This window comes from Odocoileus virginianus, chromosome 5 (genome assembly GCF_023699985.2).
Source record: "Odocoileus virginianus isolate 20LAN1187 ecotype Illinois chromosome 5, Ovbor_1.2, whole genome shotgun sequence".
Taxonomy (NCBI): domain Eukaryota; kingdom Metazoa; phylum Chordata; class Mammalia; order Artiodactyla; family Cervidae; genus Odocoileus; species Odocoileus virginianus.
The window spans coordinates 58,589,410-58,614,632 of record NC_069678.1 but is presented as its reverse complement, the minus strand read 5'-3'; the positions used below and the strand labels follow the sequence as shown (position 1 = coordinate 58,614,632).

Genomic DNA, 25,223 nt, shown 5'->3' with positions numbered 1-25,223 from the left:
TGACTGCTTATTAGTTTGTGTTAAATAACACAATCAAATATTTTAAAATCTATATAAGCTCTATCGACTATACATGGGAAAAAATCAGTATTTCTGCCTTTTGACATTTCTTATAAAAGTTATCATTGACATCTTGTACTATTACTCTCCTTTTTACAACTTTTTGTAACAGAACACTTTTAAAGGCAGCACAGGGTGACAGGAACAGTTTACCATCTGAAGTCAACTGACACCAATTTGCATCCTAGCTCCCTCAATAATCTGCTGTGCAACCTTAGGTAAATCAGTCAACCTCTCTGAACCTTGGTTTCCTATAATAGAAGTTGACTAAATAATGCCTACAGGTTCTCCTTCATCATTCATGAATAGCTTAAATCATTGCGTCTACTGTGTAGCATATTTGCTAGTAGTCCCTTGGTGTGCATTCTCTTTGTCTTTTATTAAAACTCTCAGCTATAAAAGCTCTTCACCTGTCTTCCCTGTAGTCAATAGAATACGAGCAGAAGTAATGTTTGCAACTTCTGGGTTGCACATTTAGAAGCAAAAAACAAGTCTTTCCTTTGATCCTTTCCCCCTTTCTGCTTGCTGAAAGCTGACTAAGGAGATGTGTTGGTAATCCATCTTCCACCACAAGGAGAGAACAATAGGAAGATGGAGATAGAAGAAACTTAGACTTTTCACACTACGAAGCTGCTTTATTATCGTTTATTGTTAAACTATTCTATGAGAGAAAAATACATTTCCATCTCGTTTAATCTACTTTTGATAAGTTGGGCTTCTGTTTTAGTAATTAAAGTTGGAATTTGCCATTACAAGGGAAAACCAGCTTTATTCTGTTTTCCCCAACTATGTTTCTGTTGGCTTTTCTTTAATTCCCTAGTTGAAAGGTTTCTCCTCTTTTAAGTGGCACTGATAGTCTGTGGGTTTTAACAAACATGTTGTCCCATGGTAGGAAATTGCCATTATAAACTCTAGGCCTATCCTGATTATGACTGATAGTCAGCTTGCTCATACGGTTGCTTCGTGGCCGGGTAATTATTTGTGTACACGTTTTATCAAACATACAGGATTGATAGTTCTTTGAGTGAAGGACCTGTGTCTAGTTTATTTTTTATCCATTATAGCATCCTGCTCAGAGCCTGGCATGCTGCAAATGTGCAATGAATTCCTGGTGAGGAAGAGATGGTGCCTCTAAGTTAAGTAAGTTAAGTAAGAACCCTGACCTCTGGCTTTTCTAGGTCTTCTGAGTGGGTCGATGCCACCTATCAAGTCATCTAGGGTGGTGAATGCAGCATGTGGTTCAGAGATGGGCATACAACAAAGCGAGGTCAATCAGAAGCAATTATTCCAGGATTTTTGTTAAAGTGCATTGAAGAAAAGTGCTCATTCTGCTGTGGTTGTATCTTGGAGCTGTCAGCATTTTGCTCCCAGGAGTGGAAAGTGTTCCTGAGAACAGCCCACTCAGGGGAAGGAATGGCAGAGGCACAGGGCAAAGCCAAATCCCGATGATGTTGTCTCAGCCTCTGTATGAAGCCTTACCCATGGATTTTCCAGTTATGTGAGCCAATACATTACTCTTTTTTTGTTTACTACAGTTTCAGTTCACCCTGACTAATAAATAACACATGGGCTCTAGTACTAGATCATTAGTCTTGGGGAAAGATTTTACCTCTTTGGGCCCCTTCTGAATATTGAGAGAGTTGGATTTGATAATTTCTAAGGCCCTTTCAAGCTCTCATTTCCATGATTCTTTCTTCATGTGTATAGGCATCAGTTAGGGTAATGCTACTTGCTTCGGCAGATAGACACCAGTATCTCAATGACATAATACAAAAGATATTTATTTCTTACTCATATAAAATCCAAAACAGATATCTGAGTGGCAGGTGGCTCTCCTTCAAGGGAAGATTTGGGACTTCTTTATCTTGTGATTCTGCTATCTTCAAACTATGGCATCCCAGGTCAAAATTCTTGTTATCACTAAGCCAGGGGAACAGAGAAGAGAACAAAGATTGTATGCCATGGAGGGATGGAAAGTTATTTAGCCGGTCTAAAATTAGCACATATCACTGTTGTTCACATTTTATTAACTAAAACATGATCACATTTAATTGCAAACAAAACTGAAAAATGTTTCAGGGAGAAGAAAAAATGGATTTGATAAATATCAACTCAGCATCTGCCACAAAAAGCCCTTGACCCATGCTTAGTACCTGGGTTCTGTATCCTTGTCTCTCAGGTTGGTTAACTATACATGCTCCTTCTTAGATCCTAATAACTAGTTCTGTTGGCCTTGGAAAGAAGTATCATTAACAGAATTCACTGGGTCTAGACATTAGTAAGTTGAATAGGTTAAAGTGTATGTAGCTTGTGGAAAATACTAACAGGAGCACTTTAGGTTTGATTCCACTTCTAGACTTGGTTTCTGCACAGTGGTTAGAGAGAAGGAAGCTGGACTTTTTTGTTTGCATTTGAAGGGGGAGAAGGGAAATAATAGTACCAATCATACATTCATCCAATAAAACTTTACTTCCTGTCTCCACTCTGCCGGGCAGCAGCACATAGAAAGACTATGGATAGGGACTTTGTGGTGGTCCACTGGCTAAGACTCTGCACTCCTAATGCAGGGGCCCAGGTTTAATCCCTGGTCAGGGAACTAGACTCCACATGCTGCAATGAAGATTGAAGATGCTGTGTGCTGGAGCAACCAAATAAATTGCTTTTAAAAAATAAATAAATAGAAAATAAAAACTATGAATAGTGTTTGCATTTGGTACAACATGGAAGGAGTGAATGCTCAAGGGTCTCTTGTCTTCAAAATACCATAACACTTGCTCATGTGTGGCCTCCCTTGCTGGCTTCATGCTTTTAATCCAGGCTGTGGGGTGTCTATGGAAGGGACTTTCTGTCTCAGTACTGTGTACTTCCTTAAAAATGAGAAATTTGTCTAATTTGGTTCCTTTCAACTTGTTTAAGAATTATCTTTCATTATGGTGAAACAAGCTAGGCCCCACATTTAAAAGAAAAATTCTCTACCAGATGTGCAAAATTTAAGAAGTCATGTACAAAAGTCTCTGACCTTGACCCCTCATCCCTTCATTCCTCACTTTTCTGTCTCTATTGTATGCATTATCATATTTATACTTCTATTTGAGTCTCTGTGGCTTAAGGCAGCATTTGATTTTTTCCAGGTCATAACCTTAGCTCCCTTTCCTGCATAATGCTTTCTTTCAATATGAAACCCTCTCTAGGCAATGTGATTCTGAGTTCATACTGTCTACACATCATTCTTCTCTAGACACAAACTAAACTCTCATCTTAGAGGGCAGCTGCTGCTCCCATTGCTGTATCATTGGGTTAAGTTCCACATATTTTCTACTTCACTCTATCAGCTTTTATCACTTGTCCAGAATGATGGTATTTGTATTTTTGTCTGCCTGTCACATTCACTCTCCCCACTTCTGGTAACAGAATCCTACATAGGAGTAATCAAATGAACAAATAAGCTTTATGGTCATAATGGGCCACATCCCACAGTTTACTTATTTCACCTCTGTGAAGCCTCAGAGAAAAAGAGATAGAAACCATGTTATTTCCTTTCTGGGTATCCCAGTCAAAGAAGTTATATGTTTCCTTCATTGAAAGCAAAACACGTAAGTGGAAATATACAATATCAGATTTGTTTTATTGGAGAAATGTTCACAATGTTCTATGTGCATGCTATGACTTCAGAGTAAATGATCCTCAACCAGTTTTTCTTTTTCCTACAAAAAGACCACATAAAGTTCACAATATTTTTATTGAGGTAAACCATCTTTGTTCCCTGGGTACTGTTGACTGAACAAGGCAAACATGAGTGTGCTCGATGTGAAGGAAGCCAAGTGCTTTGAGAGGACTTGGCAATATCTCTGCCCAGCAATGGCACGTCTCCAGAGAAGAGGAGACAGTGGAACTCAGTCTATATCCTGAATGATGTTGAACAATCCATTCTTGAAAGAACAGGACTAGAGTCAACAGTGACTGCACACTTTCCCAGTTACACCTTCATGTTATTTTTATTGGAACAAACTCTTATTACCAAAGATAATCTACAATTAATTATTCATTACAATCTTAATGAACCTTACTAATACAGTTAAAGTTCCCTACTTCTGCCAAATAAATTATATAATATATATATGTATATATTAAATAGTTTATGGTGGTTTAGAAGCTAAGTCATGTCCAACTTTTGTGACCCCATGGACTGTAGCCTTCCAGGTGCCTTCCATGAATTCTTCAGGTGAGAATACTGGAGTGGGTTGCCATTTCCTTTGCCAGCAGATCTTCCCAACCCAGGAATCGAACCTGGGTCTCCAGCATTTCAGGAAGATTCCTTACCAACTGAGCTACAAGGGAAGCTCTATATAGTTCATATACATACATACATATATATATACATATATACATGTATATATACACATATACATATATTATATAGTTACATATGTAAAGAAAGAAGATATGATAGGTACTACCTAGATTAAGTTATACATCACTTGGGTTACCTAAGATAGTCCTGGTGTATACTATCTGGCATAATTGTTAACAATGCCCATTTCAATTTCAGAAGTGTTCCAGTATGGTTACTCTAACTATATTAGATCCAAAAGGCATCTTATCTGAGACAGAGGATAACTAGATGTTAAAATGAGGTAGGAATATCAGAAAAGGTGATGCAATTTTCTTGACTGGAAGTGTCTCAAATTTATTATGCAGCAGAAGATTCTGAAAAAAAAAAAAAAAAAAAGTGCATCATACCAAAGGTCTAGACAATGAATTTTGTTTCTGATGCTGCCAGAAATGTATTTCAAAATATGTCCTGGGTAAACTGATGGTCATAGGGATAAAAATCATGAGATCATGTTAAATATGTCTAGAAGTTCCTAATATATGCTTGAATTTTCTTAATATTTAGCCTAATGTCTTTAAAGACATCTTTAGCTATGTTTTTGGTTTTTGTTTACGTCTGTTTTCTCAAACCATAGGCAAATGTTAAGAGTCTACTGAGTGTCTCTAAAACAGTCTCTGAAAAAATAAAAATAAAATAAAATAGTCTCTAAGTCATTCCTGGTTACCTGTCATACTGTCAGCACCCCCCAAGAACAAGTCACAGAGGAAATCCAAGCAAAGCATACCAGGGGCTGAAAACTGAAAATGGAACGCTGTCAGTGTCCACAGACTTCTGAGCCAATGGGTTTTGCTAAAGCTGTCTTCCTAGGTTTCAGAATCATATCTAGCCCATACAGCCTGTTTTGTGTGTGTGTGTTTCATCTCTCTTGCTTAATTATAAGTTCCTGCCTCCTTAGTTTTTGTGTGTAGACTGAAAACCGTCCTCCAATAGTCATTATTTTTTTTCCTAGGATAATAGTACTTACCTCCTGTATTCCACATTTTTATTGGCAACATGGCTACTTGCTAGAGACTAAGCAAATCTGCCAGCCCCTGAAGCCCACTCATGGTTGTCCTACTTAGCAGAAGGTACTCATATAATTTCTACATTGTTTACTTTAAGGAAACTTTTTGCTCTGGACTTGTTTTCTTTTACCTTCTTGAAAACTGGAAACAAAATATGCCAGCCACCTAGCTTTGACAATGCAGGTAATGACAGTGCCACCCTAGTGCCTAGTGTGATCTTTGAATTAGCAGAATCAACATCACTTGGATGCTTTTTTAGAAATACATAATCTTGGGCCCCATCCTAGTCCCACTGAACCAGAATCTGCATCTTAGCAAGAACCTCAGGTAGTTTGAATGAACATTAAGATTTGAGAAGTACTGCCTCAGTAGTGGAGAAGGCAATGGCACCCCACTCCAGTACTCTTGCCTGAAAATCCCATGGATGGAGGAGCCTGGTAGGCTGAGGTCCATGGGGTCGCTAAGAATCGGACACGACTGAGCGATTTCACTTTCACTTTTCACTTTCATGCATTGGAGAAAGAAATGGCAACCCACTCCAGTGTTCTTGCCTGGAGAATCCCAGGGACGGGGAAGCCTGGTGGGCTGCCGTCTATGGGGTTGCACAAAGTCGGACACAACTGAAGTGACTTAGCAGCGGCAGCAGCCTCAGTAGTGGATAATGGATCAGCAGGATGGAAAAAAAAATCTAGATCTCAATTATTTTGTAAAGCAAATCTGTCTACTGGCCTGGTCTGCCTGACTGTAGACTACTATAAGAGAGCACAATATCTTCTTTAAGCCATTGACAACCCACTCCGGTATTCTTGCCTGGAAAATCCCATGGTCAGAGGAACCTGACCAACTACAGTCCATGGGGTTGCAAAGAGTCAGATATGACTGAGCATGCATACACAGAAGCCATTGAATTTTGGGGTGTCTTTTTGACCTCTAGTCTAACTTATATTCATTATTGCTTGTAACAGCAAACCTACTTTTTAAACCTCTACCAGAAATTTGTGGAGAAAGAGATGAGAAAGGATAGCTCCTTTCTGAATATTTGAGAGTACTCCCTCCACCCTTCAGGACAGTACCTAAATTTAACTCAATCTATGTTGATTTATCTGGGACTGGGAGAGTGGGGAGTGCTCTCACCCCATCCTCCTGAGTATCAGTGCACTTTCCAATGATCATTTTTGGTCTCCTTGAGAATGCTGAGTTAAGAAGCTCCATATAAATATTAAATGAACTGAATACACGATGTCTCCGGAGATGGTTTCATCATTTTCTTTTCCAGAAGACCCAAATTCTAACTAACAGCATTAATCAAATAGACCACATTTATTTTAAAGTCCATCAGGGCATGCATGTTTTCATTTTAATATATAGACTCTTACCCACTATTTAATTTAACATCAACCATTTCTTCTTTCTTCCTTCTATCTCTGGTTTGGTAAATGTATGTTCCTAACTTTCAATTCCTGTACATCAATCCAACAAATATTTATTCAATACCTTCAAAATGCTAGACATTATATTAAATGCTAGAAAAATAGTTGTGAATAAGATAAAACAGATCTGGCCATGTACAGCTCATAGTCTAATTGGGCAGAAGACCAATGAACAAGTAATTACACAGCTGAAGAATGTTAAGAAATGGAAAGTACTTAAAATACCTGCAATAATGTTCATTGACTGAATAAATGAAGAAATAAATTAACCATTAACACCTTCTCTCCAAAGCCTCCATGGAGATAAAAGGCACAGTTCCCTTATTTTCAGCTTCTCTCACTGCTTTGGGTTCCTATTGGTCTTTATGCCTGTGAAAGAGAAGTTGGATAATTAACTAGCTAAAAATAAGGGTTTATACTTAATGTCCATGGAAGATGACTGGAAAGGAACTTGGCAAAGTGAAAATAGTTGCATTTGGTGGTAAGATTATGGCTTATTTTGTTCTTTTCCTTGTTATTAAAATATTGATTGTACAGTACATTAAAACTGAAAGTAAAAAGGACATGTTTGTATGTATGTTAATCTTTTTTTTTATTTCATAAAGGAAGTGATGTTGCATTTCCTTCACAATCCCAATATCTTATTAGGGTCCATTGGGATTGACTAATGTCATTTTCCTTCCTTTTTTTGCCTTATGTGAACAAGCCACCGTGACACTAGTTTCCGGTATTTTGGTTTACAAAGGTTTAGATTTCCTTTTCTATATTACCAAACAACTCTGTTTTAAATATTACCTTTGCTTCATATTCATACCTGATAGTCTTCTCTGAGGGTACCAATCAAAGGTCAAGACCTTTTTCACAACATCACTGATCTTCCTTGAAAATCCATGGAGAGTGGATAGATCAGATAGTGGAGTGGTAACTGAAGAAATAAAGAGGAAGTTGCTTAGGACAGAAGATAAAAACATGAGACAAAGGAAACAAACTACTATCGGATAGGGTGCTTCTGAGGCTGGGATTCTGCCCAGGGAAGACCACGCCGTGGCTCCACTGCTGCATAAGGAGCTATACCAAAAGTGAGTGGCTAGCAACAACAGCCACATTTTTGCCTACAATTCTCCAAATTAGGCAGGATTTGGGCGGGGCCCTCCTCTCTGTCCCATGTAGTCTTGGCTGGGATGGCTCACCTGGGCTGGAGGATCTCAGATGGTTTCACTTACCTGTCTGGAGCTCTGTATATTCTTGCCTCCTTTGTCAAAAATAAGGTACCCATAGGTGCATGGGTTTATCTCTGGCCTCTCTACCTTATTCCATTCATATATATTTCTGTTTTTGTGAGCTTACTTGAATTAAATTCAGTAAATACCTATGAAGTGATCACTTTGCACCAGGTACTGATGTGGGTGCATGGAGTCCTTCAGTGAACAAAACATATTCCTGCCTGTAAGGAACTCACTTTCTAAAAATAGCGTCATGTGAATAGGGAAAAAAAAATCATTTTATTGTGAGGAAAAAAGATTTACAAAATGAGACTGTTCAGGACATTGAACAGGAGCTTATAATGATGATTTTATGGTAGCAACTTTTTTCTTTTTGAAGTTTTTGTCTAAAAGAGTTGAACTCTGGCATTCTCTCCTTGAGGGAGGAATCTGTGTGAGCATTACCTCTGGCAATATCTCTCTCAGCCTTGAACTCCTCTGGGCTTTCAAATTATAGGAATAATTTTACATAGATACACAATTCATAACCTAGAGATTTCTTCATTTCTCCTACTGCTGTCCTTTTAGGTAGTCTGAGAAAATAGACTCCAGTTGAACACATATAGACTGAAGTTCAATAAACATCCATTTGAGGCCATGGATCTGCCACTCAGGGGATATCTCCTATCACCTCACAATTTTATTTATCACCATTTTTCACTCATTATAAAATTAGAAGGGCAAATCCAATAAAATTTCCACATAACAGGACAAACAAAAATTGTTGCCATCCCAGAAGTACCTCCTTTTCAAAGTTCAAATTCTTTCTCATTGTTTGACAAATAGAAGTGCAAAGTAAGCTCAGAACTGTCCCTTTAGGAGTGTCAATGTACAATGCATATAATTTCACACACTGAAAAGATATAAATATGAAAACTTGAGAACAACCTTTATGAGAACAGCTCAATATCCTGGAATTCTTAAAAATCAGCAAAGAAGTCCAGACAGATACTATAAGATTACATCTAACAACGCAGAGGAGCACAAAACGAAAGCCAAATAAGAGCTATGAGGACTAAACTGACGGATGGGGCAGGAAACAGGATGTTTTGATGCAGATGATGTACTAGGTGTTGGAAAACATTGTCTCATTTAATCTTCCCTACAACACAGTTTTACAGATTAGAATGTTGATTGAAACACATAAGTAGTTAAGAAACTTGCATACTGACACATGATTAGAAAGAAATAAATCTAGTTTATCTAACTTTAAAGCTCAAACAATTAATATTAAAACTGATTAACAATTCAAGATGCAAAGAATCCAGTTGAATATTTTCCAGGTCCTTCTAGCTTTTGCATAAGGCTTTGATGAAACAACAAAGGAACTTACTTGGAATTAAAAATACCTGAGTTTGAACCTGGATTCTGCCATTTCCTACTGGCAGCACTGGGGACAAGTTAGTTTCATTTCTTAAAAATTGAAAGATAATACATACCACTTATGGACCCTGTAGGCTTAAATATGGAGAAGGCAATGGCAACCCACTCCAGTATTCTTGCCTGGAGAATCCCATGGAGAGCAGAGCCTGGCGAGCTACAGTCCATGGGGTTGCAAAGATGTCGGACACGCCTGAGCGACTAACACACACACACACAAACACACAGGCTTAAAAAAGGTATCCCAAAGAACGGGCAAAGAGAAGGCTCCAGTGAATGAATATAAGGTGAACATGGCATGATTGTTATTTCCACTCTATCTGAGGCTGGAAACAACAGAAACAATAGTTACCCGTCTAGTTCTTACATGCTCACAGGCTCAAGAAGGAGCTTGAAATAGTTTTCTAAATGAGGTTTGGGAATTCTTTGTGGATTTCAATTACCCATCCTCTTGCTGGACCTCATTAGCACACATAATTGAAAACTGACTCTGTATATAATGACAACTGGAACCTCTAGCTCATACGCAGTTACTTTGGTGTTACTCATCCCCCACTCTGTCAAAACCCACCAGCAGCCACCCCTCAAACATACTACCTCAGAAGCTGGGGAGAAAGAACCAAAATTCTTCCAGTACTACATTTCCTGTGATGTTAGCCTACATGGAGGCTTCTGTTTCATAGCATATTTTTGTAATATGTGGATAAATGGCAGTACAAAAAGTCTTAGAGACCCTCCTTAGTGCAAGCATTTTTTACAGAGGACAGCATTATCGGCAAGGAGGTGAAAACTGGTTCATAGTAAGTGAGAAAAACCAGATACTACAATGGTTTGTGGCCCTTCTCTGTACATAAATAGATATATTACATATCTACAGTATTAAATGTTCATGGGGAGGGGACAATTAGGGGAAAAAAAGATTGAGAAATGCAGCCTTAGAGAAAAACATAAAGTTCTCTAGCTCAGGTTTTTATTCTAGGAGGAAGACAGGAGACTGGACTGTTCTTGGTGCTCCATTCTATGATAGCAATGTCAGGGGTTCCAGTTGATCATGACAGTGGTTAAAGAGAAGGGTTCTGAAGCAGCCTGCTTGGTTTGAAGCAGAGTTCAACCATTCATAGCTGTGTGATCTTAGCTAATTAGCTAACCTCTCTTTTTTTTTTTTTTCACTTGAAGAATGAGTATTGTAATACATGATATTTAGGATTGTATGAGAGATACAAGACCCAGTCTATATTTATAAAGTCAGCAGAAGCCACTCCCACCTTTGTGCTCTTTAATCCATACCCTCTAGGTGGCAAAATCCAGGCAACATATAATAGTCTTTTTTAACTTTGAGGATTTTGAAAAATATAGAATATAAAGAAATAGAATATAGAAAAGAACAGATGTAATATGTATTTCCACAGCATGAATTAATTTACATTAGCATTTTGTCATATTTTCTCTAGTCTTTCTTAATGAATAAAAATTTTCAATTACACAAGTAATATACATATACATACTCCATTCTGTCCTCGGTATACCTCCAGACCTATCATTGTGAAGCAAAATTTTTACAAATGCCTACTGCCTGTAAGGTATAATTAAGTGGATTGCCATTACCTTCTCCAGGAGATCTTGACCCAGGGATTGAACTTGGGTCTCCTGCATTTCAGGCAGATTTTTTTACTGTCTGAGCCATCTGGAAAGGCACAGTTTCCTTAGAGACATTCTTATTTATGTATTTATTTAGTTTTGGCTGTGCTGAGTCTTCACCGCTATGCAGGCCTTTCTCTGGTTGTGGCGAGCAGGGGCTACTCTCTAGCTGTGGTCCTCAGGCCTCTCATTGCAGCGGATTCTCTTGTTGTGGAGCATAGGCTCTAGGTGCACGGGCTTCAGTAGTTGTGGCATGCAGGTTCAGTAGTTGTGGCACATGGGTTTAGTTGCTCTGAAGCATGTGGAATCTTCCCAGACCAGGGATCAAACCCGTGGTCGCTGCATTGGTGGGCAGATTCTTGTTCACTGTGCCACCAAGGAAGTCTGAGATATTCTTTCTGAATGGGTAGCTTGAGAGACTAGCCATCCTGCAAAGCATCATTTTCTCCCCAGACAAGGTAAATGTCTTCATTCAGGTTAAAAACCCAAGTGACATTTTCTCTATGAATGGTAACAATATTTCTTGGGCACCTACTGTGTGGGAGATGTTTTTAAACTGAGAATAGAACTGTAGCATCAGGGCCCAGAAGTCAACTTTTCGAATTGAAAAGTTGGTGGTTGGAATGAGTGGATTAAATTGGTCTCCATCCTTGAGGTGGCATTCCAGATGTTTCTCACAGATGGTAATGAATAATCTTCTTCCCCTGTTAATAACAGACCCAGTGGCAGAATTTGCAGATGACTCAGTCCTTTTGCCTTTAGCGTGTAAATCTCAGCAAAGGGAGATGTGAGCTGCTGGGTTAGGATCAGACCTGGGAACCAAACTGGTTTGCACTGTGGACCAGTGCCCCGGCAGTGGTGAATTCTGCCCTCACAAATGCCTAGGAGGCAAAGAAGTGAAGTCTTGGGTCTTGAATGAGGCAGCCCTAGGAAGCTGGCATCACCTGGTTTCCTTGCGCACTAGGCTGTGACCCAAGAGACTTGAATCTTAAGGAGATAGCAAAGCGGTGACTGTCCTCAGCTGTGGTTATCTACTTTAAAAATGAAAATAAATATTTTCATGTTTGGATATAGTCCACTAAATTGTAATTATTAATATTAGTAATGATAATAACAATATCACCTATCATATAGCAAGTGCTACTCAAAGGTCAGGCCCAGCATTGGGCCACTCTCACAAGGGCACTGGAGGAGGAGAACCTGGAGGAGATGTCTCCACGTTACAAGTCAGACCTCATTACATTCACTCACTCGCTCCCTCACCAACTGGAGAACATTTTCTGAGCATTTTCCATATGGTTTGCCCTGTGCTGGTGCCTCAAAGAATTTACCATTTACCACAACAAACAAGGGTAAACACAATAACTAAAAGTCCTATTTTAATTTGCTTCCTTGCAATTGGCAGAGAAAAAGGTGGTCCCTAAACCAGACAGGGAATGCTGTATAGTACTGGCTTTTCACTGGAAAAGATCCTGATGAAGAATAGAAAGATTGAGGGCAGAAGAAGGGGGCGACAGAGGATGTGATGGTTGGATGGCATCACCGACTCAGTGGGCATAAATTTGAGCAAGCTCTGGGAGACAGTGAAGGACAAGGACGCCTGGTGAGCTGCAGAGTCGGATATGACTTAGTGACTGAACACACACTGGCTTTTCAGCACATGTCAAAAGAAAAAGGTCTCATTAAATTTGTTTCCACTTCCAAATAAATCCTGAGGCGGGAGGGAATGGGATGGAGAATATATGAAACCTAACAGAGACGCTGCAGAGGAGAAGAAAACCCCGGTTTAGTGTTTCTTCCCTCTTCTCCAGAGTTCTTTCCCTGGTATCTGACCTAGTGCTAGGTGCTAACCTATCCTAGAACAGTACTTGTAAAGCACCTACTTGTCTGTCTCCAACAGACTAAATAAATCGTAGTCAGACTCCTGATAGTCCTAGGGTATCTTATTTATCTTTTTCCCCAGTACCTGGAGCACTTTTAATAGCTTATTTAATTTGATTAAAATGAACAGATGAATGAATGGATGCACAGGTTTCTCTTGGGCGATTCTCCTGTGCACATAAGTACGGACACACAGACTTGTACAAATGACAGAAAAAAAAATCACATAAATTCATATATTCCCAGAGAGATGGGAACACTGTTCTTATACTGAAGTCCTCCCTTTGCTGGCCCAGCCATCGCATGGGCTATCTCTTCCATCCGCACTCCTCTCTCAAGAGCAGTTCTCCAAGCTCAGGCCCTTTCCACCACCAGCACAATTCAAGCTTCCCTCTGTTAGCCAACACAGGAGATAGTGAACTGCCTGACAAGATGATCTAACAGTATGCCTAGAACAAGACTTCCGCAGCTTCTAGAAGTCCTGGAGTTTTGACCCTATATGACCCTAGAATGGATTTTTTGCCCAGCATTTGTTGTCTATTAAGAGAAACTCCTATTTGGGGAAATTTTCAGCTGGATGGGAGAGAGAATGGCAGGCTCCTGAAAGAGAGGCTCAGATGGGACCCAGCTCTGAAGCCTGCTGTGCTCCTCAGGGTTCAGAAGTGTGTTCAGGTAGGTGTGAGAGAGCAGAGGAGCTAACTCTGCAGTGCATCTTTGATGTCCTAGACATCGTGCTAGATGCTTGAATGAGACAGCTTCATCCACACATCATGAAAATGAATGTTGCCACATAGGTGAAATGATTCTCATTGTGCTAATGAGGAAGCTAAGGCTGAGAACGGAAGGGAACTTGCCCAAGAGTGATAGTTAAGAACTGACCATCTGAGGAACTATTCAGATTCATAATATTGGGGTCATTAGATAAGTTTTCTCCTGGGTAGCTCGACTGGTAAAGAATAAGCCTGCAATGTAGAAGACCCCGGTTCGATTCCTGGGTCAGGAAGTTCCCCTGGAGAAGGGATAGGTTATTTACTCCAGTATTCTTGGGCTTCCCTGGTGGCTCAAATGGTAAAGAATCTGCCTGCAATGCAGGAGACCTGGGTTTGATCCCTGGGTCTGGAAGGTCTCCTGGAGAAAGGAATGGCAACCCACTCCAGTATTCTTGCCTGGAGAATTCCATGGACAGAGGATCCTGGCGAGCTACAGTCCATGGGGCTACAAAGAGTCAGACATGACTGAGCGACTAAGCACAGCACAGATATTTATTACATACATAAGACACTGTCCTTAGTGGTACTGGGAATTCAAAGACAGAGCATATCCAGTCTTTGACTTTAAAACCTGTATATGAGAATATGAGACAGTAATACAGGTGTATACGTCATAATATCTGCAGAAATGCTCTAAAAGAAGTATGAGCAAATGTCTTGGAAAGTCAGAAGGAGAAAATACATCTTAACATGCAGCGTTTGAGCTGGGTCTTAAAGGGTGAGTATTATTTCACTAGGAAGAGATGATCTGTCAGGGAGGAAAAACTTTTCTTCTGCCTTCTTATGTGCAGTAATTGGAGGAATGTGAATTAAACTGACAAAAGGTTAGCATGAAAAAGGATAGATTTTCATTCATATAGGTATATATGCGAGTTCACAGAAAAATGTGACTCAAAGCCAATAAGCCCTTGTATGGCTTAATCATGGATGCAAAAGACGACCCCTCCAAAGAGTGTAGAAGATGCAAACCCCAATGTTTAAATTCATCCCCAAAGATAGTCAAAGAGAAAGTAAAGACTCTCATTGCCATAGGCAGTCCCAGAACTAGCAAGGCAATAAGGAAAGCCAGATAAACCCCCTGAGACCTGGCAATGGTCAGTAAGGGGCCAGCTGCACCCCAGATTCCTGAATTTCTGTTCAACTGATTACCAATTCCCAGGGCTCCCAACCTGATGGGTGTCTGCCTGCACATGCAGGTCCAACAATCTGCACCCCCTGGCAGGTGGAAACTCTAAGAGCAAACAGGCTCTCACTAAATACAACCCCAGGTCTCAGGACACAAAAATGAGAAATAGAGGACACAGTAGTGACCTTGAAGAGGAAAGGAGTAGTCAAAATTGAGAGTCACCCAAGAGTCACAATGTCCCAAAACTAGTTCCTACCAGTACTTCCTTCGTCAGCCTAAAGTTAGAAAGAAAAAACAAAGAGAAGCTCTTACCACCCTTTTTCAACTGGACTCCAAGTAGAAATCCAGGATAAAGAAATCTTACCTTTGCCAGCTTCATCAGAGGTCCTGAGGCTTCAGTCTCTGGAGCAAGCTGAAAGACCCAACATTCCACCCTCCTGGCCAAACTGTCAGGGAGGAAAAAACTCATCTTCCACCTCAGTCTCTGGAAGCATGCAAATCGAACTGAAAAAACACAGACTTAGCAAGAGAAAAGACAGGTTTTTATCCATCTAAGTCCAATGCACATGGGAGTTCACACACACATACACACACACACACAACTGTAACACAAAAAGATGGCTAAAATTTGAGGCTTATGTACTGTTTTAATATGGGAAGGGGATGGGGGAGAAGAACACTTTTTGGAAAACAAATGATTTAAGGAAAGATAAGTAAGTCCTTAGGAGAAGAGATAAGGGATGTGACAGTCTGTTTAGGTGGTGTGGTGCCGGTTTCCATTTGCCAGTGATGAGAATCAGATTTTCCTGGTTGCTTGAGGAAGGGAATTTGTGACAACTGAATTCTCTTGAGTTCTTTTGGGAGGCTCTGCTCTTAGGCAGATAAAAGAGTTAAGGAAAAGAGACTTCTCAAATGCCATCAGCTCAACATAATTTTTTATGCTGTAGTAAGAGTATTCTGGGTCCCTTCAATGAAGAGAAAGGGCAATAATGTCTTAATACTTATTACTGCTTTGTGAAAAATAAACCAGGAATACATCTTAACCTTAAAAGAAGCACGATGTTTTGACGGTACTTTTGACTCCCTGGCATTTGGCGACCTGAAAAGGCTGATCATTAATTTCACAGTTTCTTCTTCTCCTTCTGTTTATCGCTTCATCATCATCATCTTGCTCTCTCTTCCCTGAGTCTCAGGTCAGAGGTGAACTGAGGGGAAGAACAGATGGTCCTTGGGTTTGCAAACGACGAATGGCATATTATTTTATTTTTATGTCAAAAATCTAAAAGCTTAGTAGGTTTTTTTTTGTAGGTCAACCAGAGTAAATGGACTTCCCTGGTGGCCCAGTGGCTAGGACTCTGAGGTCTCAAAGCAGCGGGTTTAGGTTCCATCCCTGGTCAGGGAATTAGATCCTACATGCCACAACTACAAGTTCATGTGCCAGAGCTAAAGATCCTACAGACTGCAACTAGGACTTGGCACAGCCAAATAAATAAATAGGTGGTGGTTTAGGGACTTCTCTTGTAGCTCAGATGGCAAAGACTCTGTCTGTAATGCAGGAGACTCAGGTTCAATTCCTGGGTTAGAAAGATCCCCTGGAGAAGGGTACTAAATATCCATGGCATTACAAATATTTATATTCTCATCTTTTAAGGTATGGGAAAATATCTTTTTGTCTTCCAGAGATTCTGACTTAAATATAACATGTCCAAGCAGAGTGACAGAGCCATTTAAAATAAAATTCTCAAACAGATGTATCAAAGGCTTATAATCTAGATAGGTTTATAAAATACAAATAGATGGTTGGATGTAAGAATGCATTTCTGGGTTTTCACATCCAGGAAGGAGCCATGGTCCTGGCTGGCAAATATCAGGCTCCAAAGTAGAACGATGAATTTTCTAAGAAAAAACACAGGTTTAGACTTAGCTATTGGAAAATGAGGGCAGCAACACATCAAAAGAGGACCCCTGGAGTGAGAAGCATTAAAGATACATTTTTTTCTGGAACTACAAGAGCCTTGGATTTTTGACATGTTTTGCAACTGACACCCAATGAGCCCTCAGGGTATGAAAACAGGGTATGAAACCTTTTTAAAAAAATATTTTAGGCTAATTTAGAGGGGAAAAAATGTATAATTATTAGATTTTTAAAACACGTCTTAGATTTAATAAACTCCAAATAAAGCTAACCTAGTAAACATTCTTAAAACTCTTGCTTCAAAAAAGAATAATAACCATAAGTATGACAATTAATATTTTCATGACTTCTGAAAGCCTTTTCATGGATATTTCATTTGAAAACAATAATATCAACTTGGTATTTTCAGTGACAATTTGTAAACTGGCAAGTCTTGAAAGAAATAGGCCAGTGCTGAAAACAGGTTTTGCAAATTAATCTTTTTCCTGATGACAGTGCTTATATATGAATTTGTAATGCAAGTCCTTTCTTATAAGAGTGCAAAGTGAAAAAGATAACAAAGATATTTCACAATAAAGTGAAAATTAAAAGTGAAATAAAAATATACAGTAGGACCACTGACAGCCTCTAAGGACCATTCATGGAAATCTAAAACAGGCGTCTTTCTTTAAAATCTACTTAGCAAGACCACAGAGCACACAGCTTGGCAGAAGCCTGGGTTGCACTGCAGGGCCCATTTACTGCATTTCCACTGGGCACTCTTGTATAAGGCATAAACTGCCCAATATCATGTGTCCACACTGCAGAATAATATGAAAATACCATTTGTGTACATACTGCCATTTGTGTACACACACACACACACACACACACACACACACACACACACATGCACATAGACTATCTCTGAGAAGATATACATGGAATTGGTAACATTGGATGCTTCTGGAGAGGAGAACTGGGTCAGGTTAATTCAGCACATTTCCTTGAATGTCTTTTGGTGGTCTCTGACTAGTATATTATTGTATTCATGTATTACTTATTAAAAATAAAATAAAAATACTAAAGGAGTTTTTATTTTGAAGCAGAGGATAAAGCAAATACACAAATGCATCAAACAAAAAGGTATTATGCAGAGTACTAAGACTGCTTTGGCATTAACAGCAAAGTGGCCACCTCTGATTGGGAGGATGAGGAAAAACTTTCTAAGGGAAGTGTTGTTGGTTATTTGTCTTGAGGGTCTGAATAAAATTTCAGTTAACAGACAGTGAGGGTCCTGAAGTAAACATTTCACAAGAAAAAGGATGATGAGAGCAAAGGCCAGAGGTTGAAAGGGGCCCGACTCCCGGGAGAACTCAGTGGGCCTATTTGTGGCATAGTGGGTCTGCGTAGGGAGGGGAGGTAGATGGAGGTGGCAGAAATCTGGAGCCAAAATGTGGAAGATCTTGGTTTCTAGGTTGAGGCATATAAAATTTTCACAGTAGATATAAAAGGAAAGATTTGTAGCTGGAGATGACAACAGATCTCTTCTTCAACAAGAGCTTATATATAACAGTTTTTCTTGGAAAAGGAAAATTAACAAAAGTTTAGTGAATACTGGCAATATTATATATCTGAGGTTGTAGTCTTCTAAAACTTTTTGTTGTTGCTGTTCAATTTTTCTACACTAAGTAGAAACCTTACTGAATATTAATGGCACTAGAACCTAAAAAGTTGTAATCCTAACTATGCTAAGTAAGAAAACTGCAACAAGAAATAAGATTAAGAAAGGGACAAAAAAGCACCCAGTAAGGATTAAAAAAACAAACAAACCTGAAATCAGAAAACATGATTCTTTACAGTTCAGATTTTCAGTGAGTATGAGGCAAATGAAAACAGACTTCCAATTTTGAGATGATGAATTTCTGTATTGTTGGAGTTTCTTGTTTTTAACTCTTAAACATATTAACTTAAAATTTTGTGTGCATAAATGCTTTTCACAGGTTATTTTCAGAAATTGAACTGTGAATATCATATACAGATTCTGAAGGAATGAAAGTGTATTTAAATTAAAATGAGAAGCTTAAATTGGATAGATGTGAATGAAATGCTTCATAGAAGGTATCCATAGAAACCACTTAAAATAAAGAGAAATGTTAATTCTCTTTGTAAATTGAACTCCCAGAATCAAAATGAGAGTGAGGCATTTCGTGCAGGTACAAATACACTTTGGCCTTATCTACGTGAAACACACTAGTTGACAATTATATGTTTTTGGCCATGGTCTCGGCTGATAGTCACAATCAATTTATAGCCATACAGTTCATGGGATTCAGCTCATAAAATAGCTAAGCTACATTGGCCCAACTTGTTGATCTAATCGAGTGTGTGATCAGAGAACCATTGCTATAGTAGCCCAACCTTTCAGCAGTCTCTTGACTATATAAGAAATTAAACTTTAACTACCACTGTGTAGAAATTATATATGTTAATTGGGTACATCATTAAAAATAATTTTTGTGAAAGAATAAATTTTCCTATGCCAACTTTGGAAGAAAAAATATCTACTTTCCACATTCTATTCTAGGCCTCTATGTGAGGAGACATGATTTACATTGCTGGAGTCACAGCATTTGGAATTCAAAGTTCTACTTCTGGTTTTTAATATATAAAATGTAAACATTTTCAGGTTACATTTCTCAGTTTTCCTTTGTCATAATCACAAATGACGTCACTGAGTTGATGATCATTTCAGAAAAGCTAACTCCATTATTCCTAACTGAAATAATTCATTATGGGCTTCCCAGGTGGCTCAGTGGTAAAGAATCTGCCTGCCAAGCAGGAGATGTAGGTTCAGTCCCTGGGATGGGAAGATCCCCTGAAGAAAGAAATGGCAACCCACTCCAGTGTTCTTGCCTGGAAAATCCCCAGGACAGATAAGCCCGGCAGGCTATGAATCCATGGGGTTGCAAAAGAGTTAGACATGACCTAGTCACTAAACAACAACTCATTATTGCTAACCGTAGTTTTTCCCTACTCCTCTCCATTACAGGTAGTTCTGTGATGAGCTATGTTTGACTTCACCTACTTCATAATCCAGCTGATATACATACTCCAGACCTGCTGTTTGTAATGGCCTTACAGTTTCAGTTCAATTGCTCAGTCGTGTCTGACTCTTTGCGACCCCATGAACCGAGAACCTTTAGATATTCTCATTTAGGCTACAGAACATCTTTTTAACAGTTACTGAGGGACTTCCCTGTGGTGCCATGATGGATAAGAATCCACCTGTCAATGCAGGGGACACGGGTTCGATCTCTGGTCCAGCAAGACTCCACAGGCTGCAGAGCAATTAAGCTTGGGCACAACTACTGAGCCCGAGCTATGGAGCCCACACCACAACTACTTAGCCTCTGGGCCTAGAGCCTGTGCTCCGCAACAAGGGGGACACTGCAATGGGAAGCTCGCGCACCGTGCAAAGAGTAGCCCCAACTCACTTCAACCAGAGAAAGCAAGGCAACAAGGACTCAGCGCAGCCAAAAATAAACAAGTAAAATTTTAAAAAATTTAAAAAAAAAATTTAGAAGTATCTAACAGGAAAAATAAAGAATTATTGCGTTGTCAAAGAGATTTTTTAATGTGGATTATATTAACCAATATTTACCCATACTAGAAGGTAAATTGAGATATTTTAAAAATAATTACTTTTAAATAAATTCATTATATGGTAAAGTAAATAACTCAATTTTATGGAAAAAATAACTATATTTCTTCAAGTTAAAGAAATTAGTGAGAAGAGAGACATTGTTTAACATTTTGTAAATCTCCTCAATGTCTGTGTCAATGGAAGACAGCTGGATTCTCATATCTACTACATTCCATCTGTTGCAGTATCTCACTTAGTGTAGCCTCTAGAAAACTGAGTAAAAAAGGCGTGAACATCTTAGTATTATCATGAAAATAGTTTTGACCTGAATGAGTATTGGTTGTCCCCAGGGCCTTCAACCACACTTTGAAAACCCACTGTGCATGCCATGTTATATATACAAAATTATTACATGGCTAAAGGATTTGAAGTCCTTCCCAGACTTCCCAGAGAAGAGTCTTTATTTATTTGTTGTTCAAATAAACCGATAACAGTGATTTTTTTTTACTGTTAAGGCCCTTCATATTTTACCTTCTCTGGAGTTCTGGAAACACTCATTAGGTACTAGTGAATTCAGCTTCAAATTTAATAGTAATTAACATTAACTTTCCTCATTGGCATCAAGTACTTTAGAGTTAGAAATGTTGAAAAAGGAATCCACAACATTTTCTGGTCAAATATTAGATGGGGACCACTGGTTGTATGCAGGAAAAATTCAGGTGAGAAAACTTCAGGTAGTACACACCCAAACGTTAAGTAACATTGAGTAAGACAGTGAGAAAGTTGTTGGATTTTCTTCCCACATGGTTACATTGTGGCAAAATCTTATACATATCTTGGTATATCCTCCACAGAATTTAACTGATTCTCAGTGTCCTTAACTAGCTTGCATATTTTCCAGTTTAACATAAGATTAGCCTACATTTTGGAGTCTCAGGCAAGCAATAGCATCTAGCTAGAATTTAATGGTATAGCTTTTATCATCTTATTTTAATTACTACCATCTACTTTGAGCAAGTCATTTTGGCTTTTAATTTAGTAACATTTAATTTTAAAACATCTGGTTTTAAAAAGCATATTGAGTTACAGAAAAAGTTATTAAATAATATTATGAATGGTATGAGTAATAAAGTGAATGACTGAGGTTTGGGGGTAAAAAAACTGATTTAATTCTACCTTCAGTTTACAGTTAGGGAAATCAAGGCTTGGAGAAGACTGATTTCCCTGAGGTGTCCACAGTCAGCAATTTCAATTCCGGCTTCCTACTCTCAATCAAGAGCTCTTTCAACTATTGCATAATGACTGCTAATATCTAATAGTGTTAGAGACTGCCCCTCAAGTCAGGCAAATCCAGGTTAAAACCCTTGCCCCATTCCAGGCTAGCTATGTAATCTTGGACAGACTTCTTAGCTTCTATCTTCTCGGTTTCTTCACTTAAGAAGTTGACATAATCCTTGTTTCACCTTAACATTTTGCTCATATTAGATGAGATAATATTTTAAGTGGTTTAAAATGGCTCCTGGCACTCAGTAGACAGAGTTATTTTTATTAGCTGAAGTTACTCTCCGTGAACTGCAGAGCATTTGGAGCAAAAGAATCTTCGTAGCCAGGACTTGGCTCCAGAGTGTGTGAACTACATCTGCCACTTGGATCCTTACTTAATTAAAGGCTGGAAATCACTGCATTTCTCTGGAGGAGCCTAACATGTCTTTGGTCGCAGGAAACGAAGGTTAAACGTGTTAACCTGGAAACTTATGCAACCAAGGGTTAAAATAGCCTTGAAGCTAAAACCAAAGAATTCTGGCCTCTGGCATGTGATGCAAAGCCAAGCATGTTTGCCTTTGTGAGCCCAGGAATGCTTCTGGTGAGCCTTGTTTGTTGTGGAAACTGACATGATCAAAGTGGGGAGAATTAAAACGATCCATCAGAACAATAGTCAAGGCTGTATATGACCTCCCCAGACAGAGCCTTGAACCTGAAGTCTCCCACTGGGGACAGACAAGCCAGCTGACAGCAGCTGGGAAGGGGAGAGCTGCCTTTCTAAGGCAGACAGTGCACCTGGGAGAGAGATAAAAGACTCTGGTTGGGGAAACTCTAGATCTGGCAGGCCGAATGGTAAAATGAAATGGTGACCTTGTGGTCTTTAGGATTCTTGTAACACCTAGGTTGTAGTTTTCAGGTGTCAGTTTTTAGAGTGGAGTTACTAAGCGAAGCAGGCACTTTTAGTATTAAAGCATCTGGGGGTGGGGAAGCCATGCTAATTGCGATGAGATCCTGTGCCAATTGCACTGGTTCTAAGGCATGATGTCATGCTTCTTCCCATATTAATTTCCAAATGTTGAAAAATTCTCATTATGATTAAGTAGAATTAAGGGTCCCTAAGTGGCTGGCATGATTCTGGATTGTTTGCTCACTTAGTCCTTTATCCCAGGATGAAGATTAGTAAAACTCTTTGATATTCTAGCAAGTATGAAATGACCTTGGAGCCCCAACTGTTGCTAAATATTAATCAAGGCAACTACAGAATGATAAAACAGAGGGATTGGAAAAGATTTTAAGAAGTCCACTCCTGCTCACATATTTTATCGATGGGGAAACTTAAGCCCAGAGAGAAGAAATGACTTGCTCAATATTACAGAGTGTTTCTGATTTGCAGGCCAATGCTTGCCTGCTGCCATGCCAAAGAATCCCCAGTAGATAGACTATTGGACTAGCAAAATGTCCACGTGGAGACAGTCACCTTCTGGACGTCCATAATTTGAAATGCTGCAGGGGTATCACTTTGTTTTTATTTTTGAAAATTATAATAATATATTCAAAATAAAAGTATATTTTGAAAATTATAATAAAATTATTATAATACGTTTTCTTTTTGTTTTTCGTTTTGCGTGCATTGGCTTCTCTTTATCTCTGTCCCTCCCTGGACATACGTCACAGGACTAGACAGAGGGAGGTAAATGCAGAATGAAGTTTTTATAAAGATCACGAATACATTCAATACCGTGCCCAATGAGAGAATTTAATAATCATCATACCTTCTGTTGAGCGCTTTACAAATCACAAAGTGCTTTTAAATCTCTTCTTCCATTAATCCCTACACAGTCATAAGAGGGAGGCAGAACAGTTATTATCATCTGTCTTACAGATGCCCAGATTGAGGCAGAGGGAGCCCAGCGACCTGCCCGGCACCACGCAGCCCCGCAGCAGGGCGCGGCGGGGGTTACAGCCAGCCCCTCAGGCCCCTCAGTTTAGGTACCTCTCGCGGCGGCATGAAGAGGCCCGGACTCCAGGATTCCCCAGGGTACATTCTCTGAACTCTCCACTTGGTGGGAGTTTCAGGAAATACTGCAGATAGGCAGGGGAGGGTCTAGGAGGACGGCAGAGCGAGCAACGGTCAGACGGTTGGGGGAGAGGGGAAAGCAGTCTAGCAATAATGCATTTGAAAAGGTAAGAATTAGAGAAAGGTTTCAGTCTGCAGACCTCAGAGATAAAATCCCAGGAAGAGGCTCCTTTTGTCCTTTCTCGGGGCTTCCAGCAACTGCTTCCCCAGGGAAGGCGTCTGACGCTTGCATTTCGTATCTGCCTAGCTGGAGCGCCCCTGCCCCAGGGTGCGGCGGCGCTTGGGCTCCGTCGGCTCCAAGGCCCGGGCGCCGTTCGGCTCCGGGAGGGGAGAGCCCGCAGGCCTCCTGCCGAGAAGCCCCGGGATGGGAGGGGGAAGTCGGCCTCGCATCAAAGCAATCAGAGAAACCCTGGGGGGCTATTGGCGTGCTTCTCGGCTCAGACGCGGCTTTGCCTCAACTAATTTCCTGCCCGGGCCCTAACCCAGGTCCCGCCCTTTCCCACCCTCCCCAGAGTCACGCTGTACCAAGCATCGCCCAAGTCGGGAACCAGGGGAAGAAAGCGGGGCCCTGTGGATTTCTGTTTGTCTTTGGAAACAACTTATGGAGCAAGGAGTGGGGACCACAAATGTGGACCCATCCCGAAATACACCCCACCCCATCCCCCACTCCAGTTGAGTTACCAAATGAGGCCAATTCATTCTCTGGAATGTAGCAGCTCGGGCAATGATGATCGATACTGACAGGGAAGCTTTCATGTAGCAATATCCCCGGCCACCGGCTGTGAGGCAAAGAGAAAGAACTCTCTGGAATTCACAACATTCCCCCTCCAATTAATCCCCAGCCGCCCCGCTGCGTGTGAATGGGTTGTGCTGGGGATTCGTAGCTCTGATGCCGGGGGATTTGCTGATTCCTTTGAGCCCCCTGAGGAGAGGTGATATGGAGAGCAGATAATGAGCATGCAGCGCTGAGGCGAGGTAATGAATTGGCTCGGCTGGGCCCGGCTTCACTATTTGTACACTTTTAGGCACCTCAGAAACTGGGTTTGCAGACAAAATCTAGGCTGAGGGGCCCTCAACCCCCGACCTTTTGTGGGCCTGGATGGCTGCCGCCTCTCCCACTCGCTTAAAACCCGAGCCTTGTCTCAGGAAGGAAGGGGGATCGCAGCCCTGATGCTGACCTGGCCTGGCTTGGCCAGAACCAGTCCTGCCTCAGTCACACCCTCACCCCAGTCAAGGCCAGTTTAACGCTGTTTTCCTTCTGCTGAATTGCAGTTTTCAGTGTCACTCCACTGCCTGTCAAAATGCTTTTTATTTTTCACTCTGTAGCTCCGGGTTCACCTCTATGAGACCATCCCCACAGGCAAAAACGTTTAAAAGCATCGCCCCTTCCAAGAGTGCC

At 40.2% G+C, this 25,223-nt stretch overlaps 1 long non-coding RNA gene across 3 annotated transcripts; it reads right to left on the bottom strand.

Annotated features, from left to right (window-relative positions):
- Positions 1–3,670: 3,670 nt before the first annotated feature.
- On the bottom strand, positions 3,671–24,284 carry LOC110138804 (uncharacterized). 3 transcript variants are annotated; one of them, XR_011487827.1, is made up of 4 exons: positions 23,965–24,284; positions 7,702–7,812; positions 7,113–7,256; positions 3,671–4,767 (listed from the first exon to the last, which is right to left on the bottom strand). It is a non-coding gene; the product is annotated as an uncharacterized lncRNA (long non-coding RNA). The 3 variants fall into 3 exon arrangements; XR_011487828.1 differs by lacking the exon at positions 23,965–24,284 and adding an exon at positions 11,135–13,035; XR_011487826.1 differs by lacking the exon at positions 23,965–24,284 and adding an exon at positions 9,589–10,897.
- Between the last annotated feature and the right edge of the window lie 939 nt (positions 24,285–25,223).